Source organism: Prionailurus viverrinus, chromosome B2 (genome assembly GCF_022837055.1).
Source record: "Prionailurus viverrinus isolate Anna chromosome B2, UM_Priviv_1.0, whole genome shotgun sequence".
NCBI classification, from domain to species: Eukaryota; Metazoa; Chordata; class Mammalia; order Carnivora; family Felidae; genus Prionailurus; species Prionailurus viverrinus.
The window spans coordinates 36,491,388-36,508,883 of NC_062565.1; the positions used below are offsets into that span (position 1 = coordinate 36,491,388).

General features: G+C 37.6%; 1 protein-coding gene and 1 long non-coding RNA gene across 2 annotated transcripts in view; both read left to right on the forward strand.

The window, feature by feature from the left end:
* ZFAND3 (zinc finger AN1-type containing 3) overlaps positions 1 to 17,496 on the forward strand; it is a 328,034-nt gene that overhangs the window by 162,655 nt on the left and 147,883 nt on the right. The gene's annotated exons all lie outside the window — the stretch shown is intronic.
* Positions 1,522 to 16,696, forward strand: LOC125165301 (uncharacterized). Its single transcript, XR_007152055.1, has 3 exons — positions 1,522 to 1,534; positions 5,414 to 5,418; positions 16,564 to 16,696. It is a non-coding gene; the product is annotated as an uncharacterized LOC125165301 (long non-coding RNA).

Genomic DNA, 17,496 nt, shown 5'->3' on the forward strand with positions numbered 1-17,496 from the left:
GAGCTTTTTACATAAATTATGAATGTTTGGCTTCTCTTAACAAACTGTTTTTCTTACCTCTTTTTAATTTTGGTGTGTTTCCAGCCTTCAGGTGTTGAGTAGATGTTGCCCCTTTAGACTGACAGGCATTCCTGAGTTTGTTACAGACTTAAAACTTCATGTTGTTCTGAACCCAGCTTACTTTACTCACTTCTCTTACCTGCCCAGTTCCCATAAACATTTCAGTTTGTAACCTTTGCCCTTGAACTCTGATCAGATTCATCAACTAGGAGGGGACTTAACAGATTTGAGGCTGGTGGCAATCGTTGAATAACATTCTACGATAGGCACCAAAAATTGTACTTAGTAAGTTGCTTACTAGTGTCATCTGCACATAAGAAATGCCTTACTTTGGGAAGTGAAGAAATAACCACTAGTTTCTTTAAATAACATAGTTTCCTTAGATAACATATAGTGGCTAGCCCCTTGTTGCGGGTTTTTAATCCTTAGTTTAGTATATAAAAATAAATGTTAGTAAAACTCCCTGAGTCTTCTGTCCAGCTTTACATTGACCCAGCTTCTTTTTTTTAAGCATTTTTGGCAAATCACTTACTTTTATCATTTAAAATTATCATAATTTAAGAAAGGGTATATAGCAAGAGATGAATCTTTGAAGAAAGCAGGAATGTTATATTCAACCATCCATACATACCCTGAAAGAAGGATATTTCCACTCGTTATTTATTCCTTTATTATATGGTGAAAGGCAAACTTACTTCATACCATGTTATTAAGAAGCCTAAGTCATAACTGTGACTGTGAAAAAAGTTTTCAGAATGTTTGCTAAATGTTCTAAGCATGGAGGGGAATACAAAGGTGACTAACATATGATCTTATTCAGATAGCCTATGGCTTACCAATTTTAAAACTTATTCCTGAATGTAGGCCAGTGATTTATCTTGGAGATCAGTGACCTTGGAAAAATCTCTAAAATATTTAGATTGGAGTAGGGTTTTACTTCGGATCAGATTATGGCACCCGTTGACAAAGTTTGAAATTTAACCTCAGCTCTAGGAGATAATGTAAATACTCAGAACAAATGTGGGGGAGTCGAAGTGAGGTAGGCCCCATATCTCCAAGCATGAGAGAAATTCATTTCTGTGATATGCGGAGTCAGAGGTTACAGATGATGATGTTCAGAGAGATTGTTTCCTAGGTTTTGAAAAAATGGTTTAGAGTTTTGAATTTGTTCTAAAAGTCCTCCCAGTAACAATAGCTAGCCTTTAATTGGTAACACTGTTGTCATAACTTTACAATCAATAGGAAATTAATAGAAAAAATAGAATTCGCTTGTATAGAGATTTAGAATATCCTGGAATACCTTATTCTGAGAAAAATGAGGATACCTGTATTTGTGTGTGGTATTGGGACTACAAACCTAAACCTATAAAACCTGAAGAAATCATAAGCATTCTCAATGCAGTAATTGTCTGCTTTCAAATGGTAGTTCGGTCACCTGCCTCAGACTTAGAAGAATCTAACTCTTAACCCCCGTGTAAACACTACTGTCCTGATGCAGAACTTCTGAAACCATTTGCTTGTACTTTGTTGAATCAGGGTTAAGAGGAGTGGAGAGAGAAGCAAGAGCCAGATAGGTTTAGGTGACTTTCTGACTCTTCTCACTGGAAACTGGTATGGATCTGGTGACCCTAGGTCATGATTTCCTTGGTCTCAACTGCACTATCTTTATTAAAATTTTTTTTAAGTGTTTATTTATTTTTGAGAGAGAGACAGGGAGAGTGCTAGCAGGAAAGGGGCAGAAAGAGAGAGAGAGAGGGAGACACAGAACTTGAAGCAGGCAGCACAGAGCCCGTTGCGTGTGAGATCATGACTTGAGCCAAAATCAGACGCCTAACAGACTAAGCCACCAAGGTGCCCCTCAACTTCTCTTTCTTTAAAAGGAAGTATTATTACTGTTGGACATGCCTTCAAAATGAAACTTCCTCTTTAAAATAATATCTTTTAAGGGGCACCTGGGTGGCGCAGTCGGTTAAGCGTCCGACTTCAGCCAGGTCACGATCTCGCGGTCCGTGAGTTCGAGCCCCGCATCGGGCTCCGGGCTGACGGCTCAGAGCCTGGAGCCTGTTTCCGATTCTGTGTCTCCCTCTCTCTCTGCCCCTCCCCCGTTCATGCTCTGTCTCTCTCTGTCCCAAAAATAAATAAACGTTGAAAAAAAAAAATTTAAAATAATATCTTTTAATACATTTAGTATTTTCTGGGAGAAAATTCTGAGTTTCTCAGGAAAGTCTTGGAACTGTTCTAGTTACTTGCAGGACGTTTTGAAAACTACTGATAAAGTTGTTGGAGTTGAGACACAATAAATACTGTGTAAGTTAGATTTTTTTGGTAAAATTTTTAATGCTACGTTAGAAGTAAAATGCTAATTTTGCCAATAAGTTGAAAAAAAAAAAGCAAAGTTTCCATAGTAACGTTATCTGTGCCCTCACAGCGGCCTTATTACCCCATTTGACTGTGTGATTCATGCTCTTTTCCTGATAACTGTAGAAGCACATAGGATTCTTTCTGTATCACTGGGTATGAACTTCAATGCTGCTTTCCTGGTAAGCTGTGTAAATATGTGGTCTCAATATGTATCTCCAGTTTGACCTTTATACTTTCTGTTCCTGCCAAACTTTGTCCTTGCAGTGGTGTCTTGCTGCATCTGCTGCCAACTCTTTTCCATTCCCCCACTCACTGCCAGAAATGTCACTGCTCTGAAATTTGTTTATTTTGTCATCTTGTCTCCATTCCTGACATTCTTCATTGTTTGCCCCCATATAATTCAAGATGTTAATGTTACCTCAATACAGTTTCTAACCGGAAGCTTACGGAGTTTTTTTTGTTTTGTTTTGCAAAATTAAAATAGGCTATTTCCTAAATGTTTTTTCTTAGCTTGATGTCTCCATTGAAGCCAGCCATCATTTCTAAGATAAATTTTTGACATTGATTTGTTTTCATATTGCTTCTAACAACTCTTGTTCCTCTTGTTCACTTAAGGATGTGGCCTTGGGGCGCCTGTGTGCCTCAATCTGTTAAGCGTCTGACTCTTGATTTCGACTCTCATCATGATCCCAGGACTGTGGGATTGAGCCCTGTGTTGGGTTCTGCACGTAGCACGGAGTCAGCTTTAAGGTTGTCTCCATCTGCCCCTCCCCTGCTTGTGTGCATGCTCTCTCTCTCTCAAAAAATGAAAAATTAAATTAAAATTAAAAAAGAATGTGGTCTCGGGGCACCTGGGTGGCGCAGTTGGTTAAGCGTCCGTCTTCAGCCAGGTCACGATCTCTCAGTCTGTGAGTTCTAGCCCCGCGTCAGGCTCTGGGCTGATGGCTCAGAGCCTGGAGCCTGTTTCTGATTCTGTGTCTCCCTCTCTCGCTGCCCCTCCCCTGTTCATGCTCTGTCTCTCTCTGTCCCAAAAATAAATAAACGTTGAAAAAAAAAATTAAAAAAAAAAAAAAAAGAATGTGGTCTCAATGTAGATTGTTAGCTCTTCCTCCCTCCCCTCCCTTTCTCCAGCATTTTCTGAGTATACTCTGTGTCAGGGACTCTTAGGCTCCAGAAATAGAGTAATGAGAAGCTTTTAAAGTGTCTAGTTTTTATTAACTTCACAAATATTTAACTGAACACCTAATGTATATTAGGCACTATTCTGGCACTGGAATATACCAGAAAATGACAGTGGCAAAGTCTCTACTTCTAAAAAACCTTATATTGTTGTGAGAAGAGAAATAAATATGTAGTGTGTCAGATGATAATGAGTGCTATGGAAAATAAAAAGAATAATTAAGGACAGAGGGGATGCTAGGAGAAGGAATATGTGAATGTGTAGATTTCTTATTTTATGTAAGGGAGTTAATTAGGTAAAGACCAAGCTATGTGGTTTTCTGGGGGTAGAGTGTCCAGGCAACAGTGACAGCAGATATAAAGGCCCTGAGGCTGGAGAGTGTTTAAGATATGTTCTAGGAGCTGCAGCAAAATGCCACTGTTGGCTGGTGCAGCCTGAAAGACTAAGAGACTGGTAAAAAGATGGAGTCAGAAGTAACAAGAGACTTGAGTTAGTAAGGACCTTGCAGGCTTTAGTAAGAACTTGAGCTTTCACTCTGGATGAGACGGGAAGCCAGCGTAGAGCAGGGTTTGATGAAATCCAAGGAGTGATGTGATCAGACATAATTTTAAAAGGGTTCCTTGGGCTGATACATGGGGCAAAGGAGGATGCAGAACGTCCATTTAGGAGATTATTACAGTAATTCGAATTTGAGATCAGATGGTGTGGTCCAGGACTATGGAGTTGGGAAGAACTGTTACAGTGTTGGATATACTTTGAAGGTATCTCTAAGAGAATTTTTTGAAAGTCAAAGATGACTCAAGATATTTGGTCTAAGCAACTGGAAGAATAGAAGTATCTTTTACTGAGATGAAATGGGCTGCCAGAGAAGCAGTTTTGATGGGAAAATAAGTTGCGTTTTGGGCATGTTTAAGTTTGAGATGCTGTTAGACTGGATAAGGGCACCTAAATTGTTTTGATAATCAATGTTTCTTTGGAGTTAGCTAAAATGTATAGTTTAAAAAAATGAAAAAATAGCGATATATTTAGATATAACTGTGAGTTTAACTCGTGTTTGCTTACAATTCTTTCTTGTATTTCACATCTTCCTACTGCTGAGGATGACTGTTTTGTTGGAGAACATGCTCTGGTATTGTTATCAGAAATAACTATGTGGGACATTTGACAGTCATGTTGGAAAACGTTAGTGTTTTGCTCTTTTGGTGTCAGTGCTGTGTGACTGCATAGAAAGGCCTAAATTCAGAGTGATTTACCTCAGAAACTTTGTCTAACAGGAGTTCCATAAAGGGAAAGCAGGAAAAAAAAATGGGAGGGGGGTTAAAATAATGAAAGAAAGTTGGCAGTGCTGAAGACTGAAATCTGAAATCTTCAAAATCAGTGGACCCACACCAAATTATAACAAGATTTTAACCTGATAAAATTTCTTAACACATAAAAAAAAAATGCTTCTAAAAGAAATTTCACACCAGATTCTCTGCTTAAGGAGAATCCAGTTGCCAGACTTTGTTAACGCCTTTGGATGCTGTGAATCAATGAAGGGATGCCTTCAAAGCAATATATAAGATACCAGGATTGGAGAGTAAAATTTTAGGTACAGTGACTAGAGAATGTCACTGTAAAAATCTGAAGGATGTGAGGGAGTTAGCCATGTCGATATCTAGAAGATGAGCATCCCAGACAGAGGGAACACAAGTGCAGAGATCCAAAGGCAGAAGTTTTCTTGATTAAGAACAGCAAGAGAGCCAGTATGACTAGAGCAGAGAGAGCAAAGGGTGAATAATAGGAGATGATGTCAAGGGGTAAGGGGCTCAGATCAGGTAAGGGCTTGGGTATCATGGTAAAGACTTTAGCTTTTACTGAACGAGATGAAAATCCATTGAAGGGTTTTGAGCAGAGTGATGATATAATTTGATGTGCTTTTAGCAGCTAGAGCTGTTCTTTTGTGTTAAGAAATGACTGGGGGACAAGAGCAAGGGCAGTTAGGAGGTTACAGTAATAATCCAAGGGAGAGTTCATATATCTTAGATCAGAGTGATGACAGTAAGGGTGATGAAAAATAGTTGAATTTGTAATCTTTTTTGAAGGTGGAGTTGGCAGAATTGCTGGCAGATCAGAAGTGGGAGAAAGGGGGAAAGAAGGAGAAAGAAGAGACAGCGATCAAATCAAGTGTGATATAAAGATTTTTGACTTGAGCAGTTCCTGAATGGAATCACCAAAAACTGATTATCAAAAGACATGGGTGTGGGAGCTAGAATATTAGAAACTTACCTTTAGACACATTTTTTAAACCCATTGATCTTTGCCAGTCTGAAAAGTGAAAAAAAAAATCATTTTAATTTGTATTTCTCTTACTGTGAGTGAAATTGATCATTTGCATTTCCTTTATTGTGACCCATTTATTTTAATTAGTTAATTTGGAGAGACCTTTTCCTCTTGGGTGGTTCTTTTTCTTTTGATTTGTAGTGATTCTTTTTATAAATGAAAGAATTAGCTCTTTGTGATATTTGTTGCAAAAGTCAGCCTGCCCCAGTTGTCCTTGTTTTTATTTTTAAAGCTTGTTGTGTTTTTGTGCAATTCAAGACTTTTTTTTAATATTATTGAATTAATCAGTTTTTTATAGTGTCAGGGTTTGGTTCATACTTATATCTTTATCCTAACATTATTTTAAAAGTATGTATTTTTTGCCAGTATTTTTGTGATTTTATTTGCATTTTAATCTTTATCAGGATCGTAAATGAAATGCTGCACTAGATGATGGGTTTGTTGAAGGGATGCTCTGTAAAGTCGGGATGCAACTGCAGGACCTCAGTGCTTACCGGATAGAGCATGTTTCTTGAAGAGCTTCAACAAAGGATATAGCAACAGGGACTAGGCTTTCCTCAGACTTCTCAAGTTCTGCTCCTTTGAGAGGATTTGACTGGCTGCTACCTGATAACACAGGGAAATGGTTCTCAGAATTTTTGGCTGAATCAGTTCAGCAGCATCTGGAGGATTTGTTAAAATATAGACTGCTAACTAAACCCCACCTCCAGAGTTTGGGTCTCTGGGTGTGCTGTACAGTTGGAGAATTTTCATTTCTAACAAGTTTTCAGGTAATGATGATAGTCCTCAGACAATACTTCGAGAACTACTGGCCTAGAGGTTCTGGGGCTTAAGCTCTGGAATCAGTTTTGAGTTCAAATCCCTGTTCTGGTATTTATTAGCTTTGTGATTTGGGGTGGGTTTTTTGCTTTCTTTTTTTTGTTTTTTGTCTCCCCTTGCACCCTCTCAAGCCACATTTTCCTTTCCCTGAACGAAGGTATATATTTCTTAAAGCTTTTGTGAGGAATAAAAGAAATACTATATTCAAAATAGCCTGTACTTGGGCGCCTGGCTGGCTCAGTCTGTAGAACATGTGACTCTTGATCTCAGGGTCTCAGGGTTGGGACTTTTAAGTCCCATACTGGTGCGGAGCGTACTTAACAACATCAACAACAACAACAAAATAGTATGTACTTGAAACATGGTAAATGCCCATACTAAATAATAAGTTGCTGCTTCTTTTAATTTTTTTTTTCAACGTTTATTTATTTTTGGGACAGAGAGAGACAGAGCATGAACGGGGGAGGGCCAGAGAGAGAGGGAGACACAGAATCGGAAACAGGCTCCAGGCTCTGAACCATCAGCCCAGAGCCCGACGCGGGGCTCGAACTCACGGACCCCGCGAGATCGTGACCTGGCTGAAGTCGGACGCTCAACCGACTGCGCCACCCAGGCGCCCCAGCTGCTTCTTTTAACAAACTCCATTTGTTCATTGTGTCAGTGCTCTTTAAAAAGGCTATATGAACAGAACAGCATGTAATTTAAAAATTTCTGGTAGCTGTATTAAGAAAGTAAGCAAAATAAAATTAGAAAGGTGAAATTAACTTTAACCATTTTAACCCAAATATATGAAATATTTAATATATAATAAAGTTATTAATAAGGTATTCACATTCTTAATAAGTTTTTGAAATTTGGCATGTATTTTATACATACAGCACATCTTAATTCAGACTAATCACATTTCAAGTGAGCAATAACCATGTGTGGCCAGTGACAACCGTTTTAGACCATGCCCGTCTAACCACTCCTCTTCACCCTACCCGTCTTGGCCACTTCCATTGTGCCTTGCTTCAGGTACTGATTCTTGGTCTAATTACTTATACACATGTAAGTGAAAGTTTTTTCCTTATGCAGAATGAATGACCATGGGCATGGCAGGCATCCTTGAGCTGCATATAGGCTTTTCTGTCTCTCAAGAGGTCAGTCAGGGACAAGGAGCTGGTTGGTATTCCTGGGAGTCTGTTTCCATAGGATACACAAGGATATTGTGCCACATTAGAACCCCATGTCGTCAAAAGGTTTCTTGTCAGTTCTACAGGCTTGAAGATTTCTCACTGGAAAAGTAGCTCTGGAAACCTCCAGAGGTTGTAAGGAATAGCTGATTCTTAAAAACCCATATTGTTGGTTTCTAGAACTTAGCCTCTTAACTTATGGGCAAGGCATTTTCCCTTCTATGTGTCTGTGAGTTTTTTCCTAGTGAAGGAGGATCCCCTTAGGACTTGTGATTAGTTTTTGATAGAGCAAATCTACTTGTTGAAAGCACCACTATATCAATTTTTGTTGACAAGGGTATACTGTATATGTATCTGATGATTGCAGTGTCACAGTCTTAATTAGGGGGAATTTTTTTCACATGCCCCTCTTTTGCTGGGTGGTAGCATATCTTAAGGGCACATGGTGCACTTTCTTTGCCTTCTGTAAGTACTCGTTTAACAAGTATTTGCTTTCCCACTATGTGTGTGGCATAGTTTTTTTATTCTTTACAGATCTTCTTTTGGAGTTTCTTATTGTTCAAAGACTGTTCACTCTTTTTACTTTTACATATTGGAAGCAATGTAATGAAATCCTACTAGGAAAAATGCTTTCTGTTTATTAAACTTTTTATATTGGTTCAGCGTTCTTTTCACACTTAGCCCATTTGAAGATAAACGAATGAAATGTTAAGATTTTCTTGCCCGTGGTGATAAATCATGTTTGATAAAGCCTTTAAATTTATAAATGGGTGATACGATTTGCATTTTTTGAAAATATTTTACTACTCCTGCTGACTGGCTTTCCTTAAATTGATTGGGGCTTTTCTTTTAACGTATGTAATAAGGTTTGGGAACTATGTTGTTTCCTAGACAAGACTTTTAAATCCATTCACCCTTGAAGGGCTCTCTTCTGAATGTTTTTTGAGGCAGATTTTACTGTGCCTGGAAAAAAAGAATTTTCTATCTGTGCTGCCTATTATGCGTCAGCATTTAATTTATCATCTTTTGCTGCTGAGAGAAAAGTAATGATGAATTTGAGTGTTGTTTGGAGATACAGGCAAAGCACAGTACTGCAAGAAGATGAAAACATTGATGCCCTCCCTCACACCCATTCTTCCGTGTTCCCAACTTTATAGTTTAAAAATGTTCAAACCTACAGAAAAGTTAAAAGACTACAACGAGTATCATTATGTCCTTCAGTTAGACTGACCAATTTATACTTTTTAACATTTGCTTTCCCTCTCTTCTCCTTCTCCTGCTATTTCTTTGCTGCCTTGCTGTGTGCAGGCTTCAGACATCCTGCTGCTCCCCCTCCCCCACCCCCAGATCCTTCAGTACGCAGTTCCTAAGAATAAGAATATTCTTTTTTGTTTGTTTGTTTGTTTGTTTGTTTGTTTGTTTATTTTGAGAGAGAGGAGAGAATGTGAGCAGGGGAGAGGCAGAGGAGGGAGAGAGAGAGAATCCCAAGCAGGCTCCATGCTGTCAGCACAGAGCCTGATGTGAAGTTCAAACCTGGAAACCGTAAGATGTGAAATCATGATCTGAGCCAAAATCAAGAGTGAGATGTTCAACCAACTGAGCCCCCCAGGCATTCCAAGAACAAGAATACTTTTAAATTACCACAATACTATTATTGTTCCTAAGAAAAAGTCAACAATTCTAATTCTATAACATTCGATATACAGACCCTATTTACATTTTCCTAATTGTCCCCAAAATGTTTTTTACAGCAATTAAAAAAAAATTTGTCTTTAATCCAGGATCCAGTCAAGGTTTAAGCATTTGATTATGTCTTTTTTAATTTTATTTTAATATGCAGTGGTTTCTGTATCATTTTTGGTTTGTTTCTTTGTTTTTCCTGACTTTTTTTTTTTTTTTTTTAAGAGCTAAAGCCTTGGTCAAGTCCAAGTTTATATAGTGTCCAACATTCCACATTTGTCTAATTGGTCTCCTTATGACTAAATTCAGCCTAAACACTTTTTTGCAAGAGTGCTTTATAGATGACATGTGCTCCTTATTGCATCACATCAGATGCTCCCAGGAATTGGGTCGTGCTGCTCTTGGTACTAGTAGCTAAGTTTGATCACTTGTTCAAGTTGGTGACACCTGGATCACTTCATTGTGTATATATATGTTTTTCAGTCCATAGTTACTAAGTGATCTATAGAATTCAGGAAGTATCTTTTTAATCTAGAAAAAAACCTGGATGTTTATTAGCCCTAAGACATACTTTTTTTTTTGTTTCCTTTATGTAACTCTAAGCATAATGAAACCATAGAAATATAGCCTTTGCTGACTTCTGTTAACCTTTTCTTTTTTATTTTTAGAGAGCAAATGTGAGTGGGGGAGAGGGAGGGAGGGAGGGAGGGAGCGAGGGAGGAACAGATGTGGGGGAGAGAGAGGGAGGGAGGGACAGAGGGGGAGAGAGAGGGAGGGAGGGAGGGAGGGAGGATGAATCTTAAGTGTGGAACTCAGTGCATGGCTCAGTCCCATGATCCTGGGATTGTGACCTGAGCCAAAATCAAGAGTCAGACACTTTGGGTGCCTGGGTGGCTCAGTTGGTTGAGCGTCTGACTTCGGCTCAGGTCATGATCTCATGGTTCTTGGGTTCAAGCTCTGCTTCAGGTTCTGTGCTGACAGCTCAGAGCCTGGAGCCTGTTTCAGATTCTGTGTCTCCCTCTCTCTCTGACTCTGCCTTGCTTGTACTCTGTCTCTGTCTCAAAAATAAATAAACATTTAAAAAAATTAAAAAAAAAAAGACAACCAACTGAGCCACCCAGGCGCCCCTCTCTTAACCTTTTAAAAATGATTTTTTATTTTTAAGGAGACTATTTCTTTATACAAATTATTGGTGATGTTACTTGTAACAATAAAGTGTTGGTGCTGATTTATCCGTTTTCTTTCAAAGCTCAGGAATTTTAACTTAAAAAATGTTTTATGAACTATTTAATAATCCGTTTTCAAACCTAGCCAAATCAAAATTGCCATGCAGTAATGGTTGGCTTGGTTTAACCATATTTTACATTATAGAACACAATATAGTAGTGTTTTGTTTACTTAACATGTAATTCTGAACTCTTTTGGGGGCTGATTGTGGTATTCTCATTTTTTGCAAGGATGCGGAAATCCTCCTTTAAAGAATGAATGTGACCAGTAAAGATAAGTCATAGAACTACCACTTAAACAGGGTGTGTCAAAGAATCAGAGAGAATTTGAATCCAACTTTTTGCATTTGTACATATATTTAGTAGAATTGTGTGTTTGTAGTTCAGAGGACAAGTTTATGGGGTGTGTGTGTGTGTGTGTGTGTGTGTGTGTGTGTGTGTGTTGGCTTCTGTAAGAAAAAATGGTAATTATATAACAATTATAATGTTACGATTCTGGAGATGGATCAAAGAAGTTAAAGTCAGTGGGAGAAAAATCCTAAAGTGTCTTTGGAGAACAGGCAGCCTATTTCTTATAGTGGATCAACGAAATGAGAAAACACTTGTTCTTTCTTTGGCTTCATCTTTCTTATACTGTCTTCTACTCAGAATCAGGTAGGTTAGGTAGATCACCTGGCGTCTGTCTCTGAGTGAGTGGGAATATTTATGAGTAGGCTAAAGCAGTTCTTAAGTGTCCACTTCTTTGGTAGAGAGACTGCTTGTTCCATGCTCAGACATTACTTTTCCCACAGAAATTGCCTGCCATCACCTCCCTAGCAGTAGAATGACTAATTATGAGCTGGAGTCTTAACATTTTTCACTGTTTTGACATTGTGTGCTTGGCACGGTGTAGGGTACTTCTTTAGTTCTTCAGGGTGTCTATATTTATCATATATAATGTAGATGCCTTTATAATATTAAATATGTGATTTGTATCTCTTACCTTCCGATTCCATCAGTAAAGCATAGCTGCTTAGTTACAAATCAGACAGGATTAAACAGTTTGTTATACCTTGTGGCTCAGTAGAGTAAGTTGAAACAAAGAAGATTTACCAAGAGGGCAGAATTTTTGCAGATGCTTTTCTGTGCCTTGTTAGCATTCATCTTTATTGACCAGACTTCAGGCAGGTTTCCCAAGTACACCGGCATGCAGTAGTGGCCAGCCATTAAGTTTCCTATCTCAGAGAGGAGGGGGGTGATCCTAATGATAGTGTTCTAGTCTGTAGCTGATCACTGGTTCTATATTTGCTGTTGGCAGTGGCATAGCAGTTTAAACATTCTTTTGAATGTGGCAGTAAATGAACGAGAGAGTCAAAGGCAAGGGTAGGAACAGAAAGGTAAGGTAATACTGGAGACCCCTCATGGATATTAGTTCTGGGGATGCAGTGTGCCGTGTCAAGGACAAAAAGGCAGCTCTTGACTCCTGGCAGATCTGATGAACCAGAATTTCTTCCTCCTTTTTACCCCTAAAAGGATATTTAGTAATATTTAGTAAGTAAATATCACATATTTACTTAGAAATTTATTTTTCTCAGGTTTCTTAAGGTGAGGGAAACTTTTGTCTTAGGCATCAGTCTCATTGACAATTGTAAGAGTGAGCGTTTTACAACTTTCTGTCTTTGGCTGTTAAATTCTCATCCTGAGTTGTCTTTAACTACCAGTGAGTGCTAGATTGCGACGTTCTGTTAGTTTAATGAAAACAGTTCTAGCATAAAATAGGAATTCCCTTTTGGAAAGTTACATTAGGAATGTGCAGTGATTAACTGTTCCTTAGCCAGATCGTTGCATAATTTTAATTCTGCAATGGTGGGAAAAAAATGGTTAAAGAGTTCAGTTGGCAAGTATTTATTGATTGTTGACTATACGCGTTACTGTATCTGGTGCTGGGGAAATACAAAGATGAGTAAAGCAGAGCCTCTTTCTTGAATCAAAATTTATTTGTTAAAAAGCCTTGTAATGAGTACAAAAAGTAAAACAAGTAAAATGAGTGTAAATAATGTGTTTGAAATATCAAAAATCAATTGGTAATTTTTTAGATGATACTATCAAATAAATTATTCCAAGTAAAAAATTTTTTTTAAATAATAGGGCTCTTACAGAAAAAAATTCAAAAGATTTTCAGAAGTTGTAGTCTCACCAACACCAAATAATCAACACAAATATGTGCTACTTTAAGATTATGTTAATAGTCTTCACAGTATTTCTCTTCAACACTATTATCTGATCAACACATATATGAATGGAATAATAACCATACACTTGTTATCATACACTTGTTACACTATTTCTTTTTTTTTCCCACAAAATGTTAAGAATCAATTTTATAAAGGGATTCTTAGAGATTAGTAAATGTCCCACGGTTGCAGAGATAATGGCTGACAGAGCTTGGATTCAAACCAGGCTGTCACATATCTGAGTGGCTTTTCTTTCTTGGTCTCAGTTAATCCCCTCACCTCCTATGCCTTTCCCTCCACCCCTTTTCAGTGTGATTTGGAAGAACCTGCAAAACGCAGTATAAGTGGAGAAATACAATAACTTTTATTTTCTTTAAACTTCTATTGTAAAAGAAAAATTTAAAGGAAAAATGTGGCTAATTTCATTACCTAAATCCTTTTCTATATATTTCCTTTCAGTCTCTCCATTATATACATACATTTGCAATGTGTAAGCATATTTATGATCTTATATCTTACTACTACTTTGTCATTCTGTTGGACATTTCACATACTTCTAATTTTTTAAAATTATTTTGTATTATATATTATGCATTGATCTAATTTATTCATATTTGCTCATCCATTTTTCTACTTTGGTATTGTTCTGGTTTTCAGGTTTTTACATAAGGTAGCAATGAACACTTTTCTGCATAGAATATTTTTATTCTTTTGAATTATTTTTATAGGATAAATTCCCAGAAGTGGGTCGGATATACTCTTGAACCTCATATGTTAGTTTGTGCCTAGTAATACGTTTATGATGTTAATTAGAGAGGAACAGATTTGCAGAACAAAATGTGTTTTATTCCTTATAGTCATTTTGCATTGTCTAGTCATTTTGCATATGAACAGCAGAGGTTGAGTTACTTATACTATTTTCTTATTTCTACTGGGAAATGTAAGAAATGCAGAGATACAGACAATATTAAATTAGAAGTGCTAAAGCATTTCAGTTTTATCATTCTTGGCATGGTCTTTTTGTTTTTACATTCTCAGGAATATCACTGGCATATGATTCCAAGCTCTGTAAGGAAAATAGGGATGGAGAGAAGAATGGTGTTGCATTGATAGAAGAAGGTTCAGGAATGCCTATATACAATGACAGTGAATTTATGTCAGACCTTCAAGACAGCTAGGAATTTAGCCAGCTCAGGTGCATAGTGGCAGAAGAGAAGAGGCTCAAATAAAAATATGCAGGCAGTTCATACCCCTAGAGAGCCCCAAGCTAGCTCCTACTTGAAGTTAAGACAGCTAGTGCAGGGAGAGGTAGCTGCTGGGTGCTCTGTGAAGCACTTGTGGTGTTTTGTGCTCTAGGTGAAATGCTTTGCTTCCCTCATTAAGGGCCAAGACTATGGTTTCATCCTTTGAATTTTAGTACAGTGCATAGTAGGCCCTTAGTGAATGTATACTCAGTTGAGTTCATTTCATGGATGAGCTTTGTAAAGAGTGGCTAGCAGATATGAAGTGAAAATTTTATTAGATTACTTGAGGCTGTTTGGACAGATCCACCAAGTTGGTAGGAATAGATTTTGATGGCTTTGGTGGATGGTTAACAGAATTGGAAGGTTGCTCAGGAAGAAGAGTTGATGGTTAACTGCTCTGTTGAAACTTCTTTTGTTGTTGTAGTTGTTTTACTTTAATTTTTTCTTTTCACCTTTGACCCCTATTCTTCCTAAGCCCTACCCTCTGTCTCTGGCAGCCGCCAGTCTGTTCTCTGTAACTGTGAGCATGCTTTTTGTTGTTGTTTTGTTTTGTTTTGTTTTATTTTTGTTTTTAGATTGCACATATAAGAGAGATCATATGCTATTTGTCGTCTCTGTCTGACTTATTTTGCTTATTAGCAAAATGCCCTCAGGGTCCATCCATGTTATCACAAATGACAAAATTTCATTCCTTTTTTATGGCTGAATAATATTCACACCACAGTTTTTCTTTTCTGTTTTGATTTTTTGAAATTTAAATCCAAGTTAGTTAACATACAGTTTTTTTTTTTTTCCTCAACGTTTTTTATTTATTTTTGGGACAGAGAGAGACAGAGCATGAACGGGGGAGGGGCAGAGAGAGAGGGAGACACAGAATCGGAAACAGGCTCCAGGCTCCGAGCCATCAGCCCAGAGCCTGACGCGGGGCTCGAACTCCCGGACCGCGAGATCGTGACCTGGCTGAAGTCGGACGCTTAACCGACTGCGCCACCCAGGCGCCCCCATACAGTTTAATAATAATTTCAGGAGTAGAATTTAGTGATTTATCACTTACATATAACACCAGTGCTCATCCAAACAGTTGTCCTCCTTCATGCCCAACACCTGGCCAGCAACCGTCAGTTTGTTCTCTGTATTTAAGAGTCTCTTATAGTTTGCCTCCCTCTCTGTTTTTATCTTATTTTCCCTTCCCTTCCTCTATATTCATCTGTTTTGTTTCATAAATTCCACATATGAGTGGAATCATATGGTATTTGTCTTCCTCTAACTGGCTTATTTTGCTTAGCATAACACACTCTAGTTCCATCCACATTGTTTCAAATGGCAAGATTTCATTGTTTTTGATCACTGAGTAATATTCCTGTGTGTGTGTGTGTGTCTGTGTGTGTGTACATACGTACATACACATACCATTTCTTTATCCATTTGTCAGTCAATGGACATTTGGGCTCTTTCCATTCTTTGGCTATTGTCAATAGTGCTGCTTATAAACATTGGGGTGCAGGTGCCCCTTCAAATCAGCATTTTTGTTTCCTTTGGGTAAATACCTAGTAGTGCAATTGCTGGGTCATAGGGTAGTTCTATTTTTAATTTTTTGAGGAACCACCATGCTGTTTTCAGAGTGGCTGCACCAGTTTGCATTCTCACCAGCAGTGCAAAAGGGTTCGTTCCCCTTTCTCCACATCCTTTCCAACATCTTTTGCTTCCTGAGTTCTTAATTTTAACCATTCTGACAAGTGTGCAGTGGTATCACAGTTTCTTTATCCATTCATCCATTGATACACACTCAGGTGTCTGTATCTTGGCTATTACAAATAATGCTGCAGAGAACATGAGGGTATATATAAGCTTTTCAGGTTAATTATTTTGTTTTCTTCAGATGAATACCCAGACGTGGAATTGCTGGTTTATCTGGTAGTTTAATGTTTTGAGGAACCTTCATACTGCTTTCCATAGTGGCTGCACCAATTTACATTCCCACCAAGAGTGCACAAAGCTTCCCTTTTTCCCCCCCACATACTTGCCAAAACTTGTTTTCTTAACTTTTTGATGATAGCCATTTTAACAAATATGAGATGATCTCTCATTGTGATTTTGATTTATATTTTCTATTGACTAATGATGTTGAGCATCTTTTCATGTTCCTGTTGGCCATCTGTATGCCTTCTTTGAAAAAATGTCTATTCAGATCTTCTGCCCATTTTATAAAATATCAGTTGTGTTTTTGCTATTGAGTTATGTGAGTTCTTTATATATTTTGGATATTAGGCCCTGATCAGGTAGATATATGATTTGCAGTTATTTTCTCCAATTTAGTAGGTTGCCTTTTCATTTTGTTGATGGTTTCCTTTGCTGTGCAGAAGCTTTTTAGTATGATGTTGTCCCACTTGTTTACTTTTATTGCTTTCACTTTTTGTTGTTGTTGCTTTCACTTTTGGTGTCAGATTCAAAAATAATGGCCAAGACCTGTGTCAAGGAGCTTACTGCCTGTGTTTTCTTTTAATAGTTTTATGGCTTTACATCTTATGCTCAAATCTTTAATCCATTTTGAGTTAATTTTTGTGCGTGGTGTAAGATAGTGGTCAAGATTCATTCTTTTGCATATGGCTGCCCAGTTTTCCCAACACCATTTGTTAAAGAGACTGTCCTGTCCCTCTTGTATATTTTTGCTTCTTTTGTAGTAAATTAATTGAGCATATATGCACAGGGTTATTTCTGGGCTCTCTGTTTTGTTCTTTTGAGCGATGTGTCTAATTTTCATGCCAATACTATACTGTTTTGATTACTATAGCTTTTCAATGTAGTTTGAAGTCAGGGAGTGTGATACCTCCAGCTTCGTTCTTAGGATTGCTTTGGTTATTCAGGGTTTTTGTGGTTCCATGCACATTTTAGAATTACTTGTTTTATTTCTTTGAAAAATGCCATTAGAATTTAGATTGCTTTCAGTAGTAAAGACATTTTAACAATATTGATGCCTCCAATCCATGTGCAGAATATCTTTCCATTTATTTGCATCTTCTTGAACCACTTTCATTAATATCTTGTAGTTATCACCTACAAGGAGGTTAAAATTGGTTAAATTTATTCCTAGGTATTGTATTCTTCTTGATTAATTGTAAATGGTATTGTTTTCTTTATTTCTCTTTGTGATAGTTTGTTATTATGAAAATGCAACAGGATTTTTGTTCATTGATTTTATATCCTGCAACTTTACTG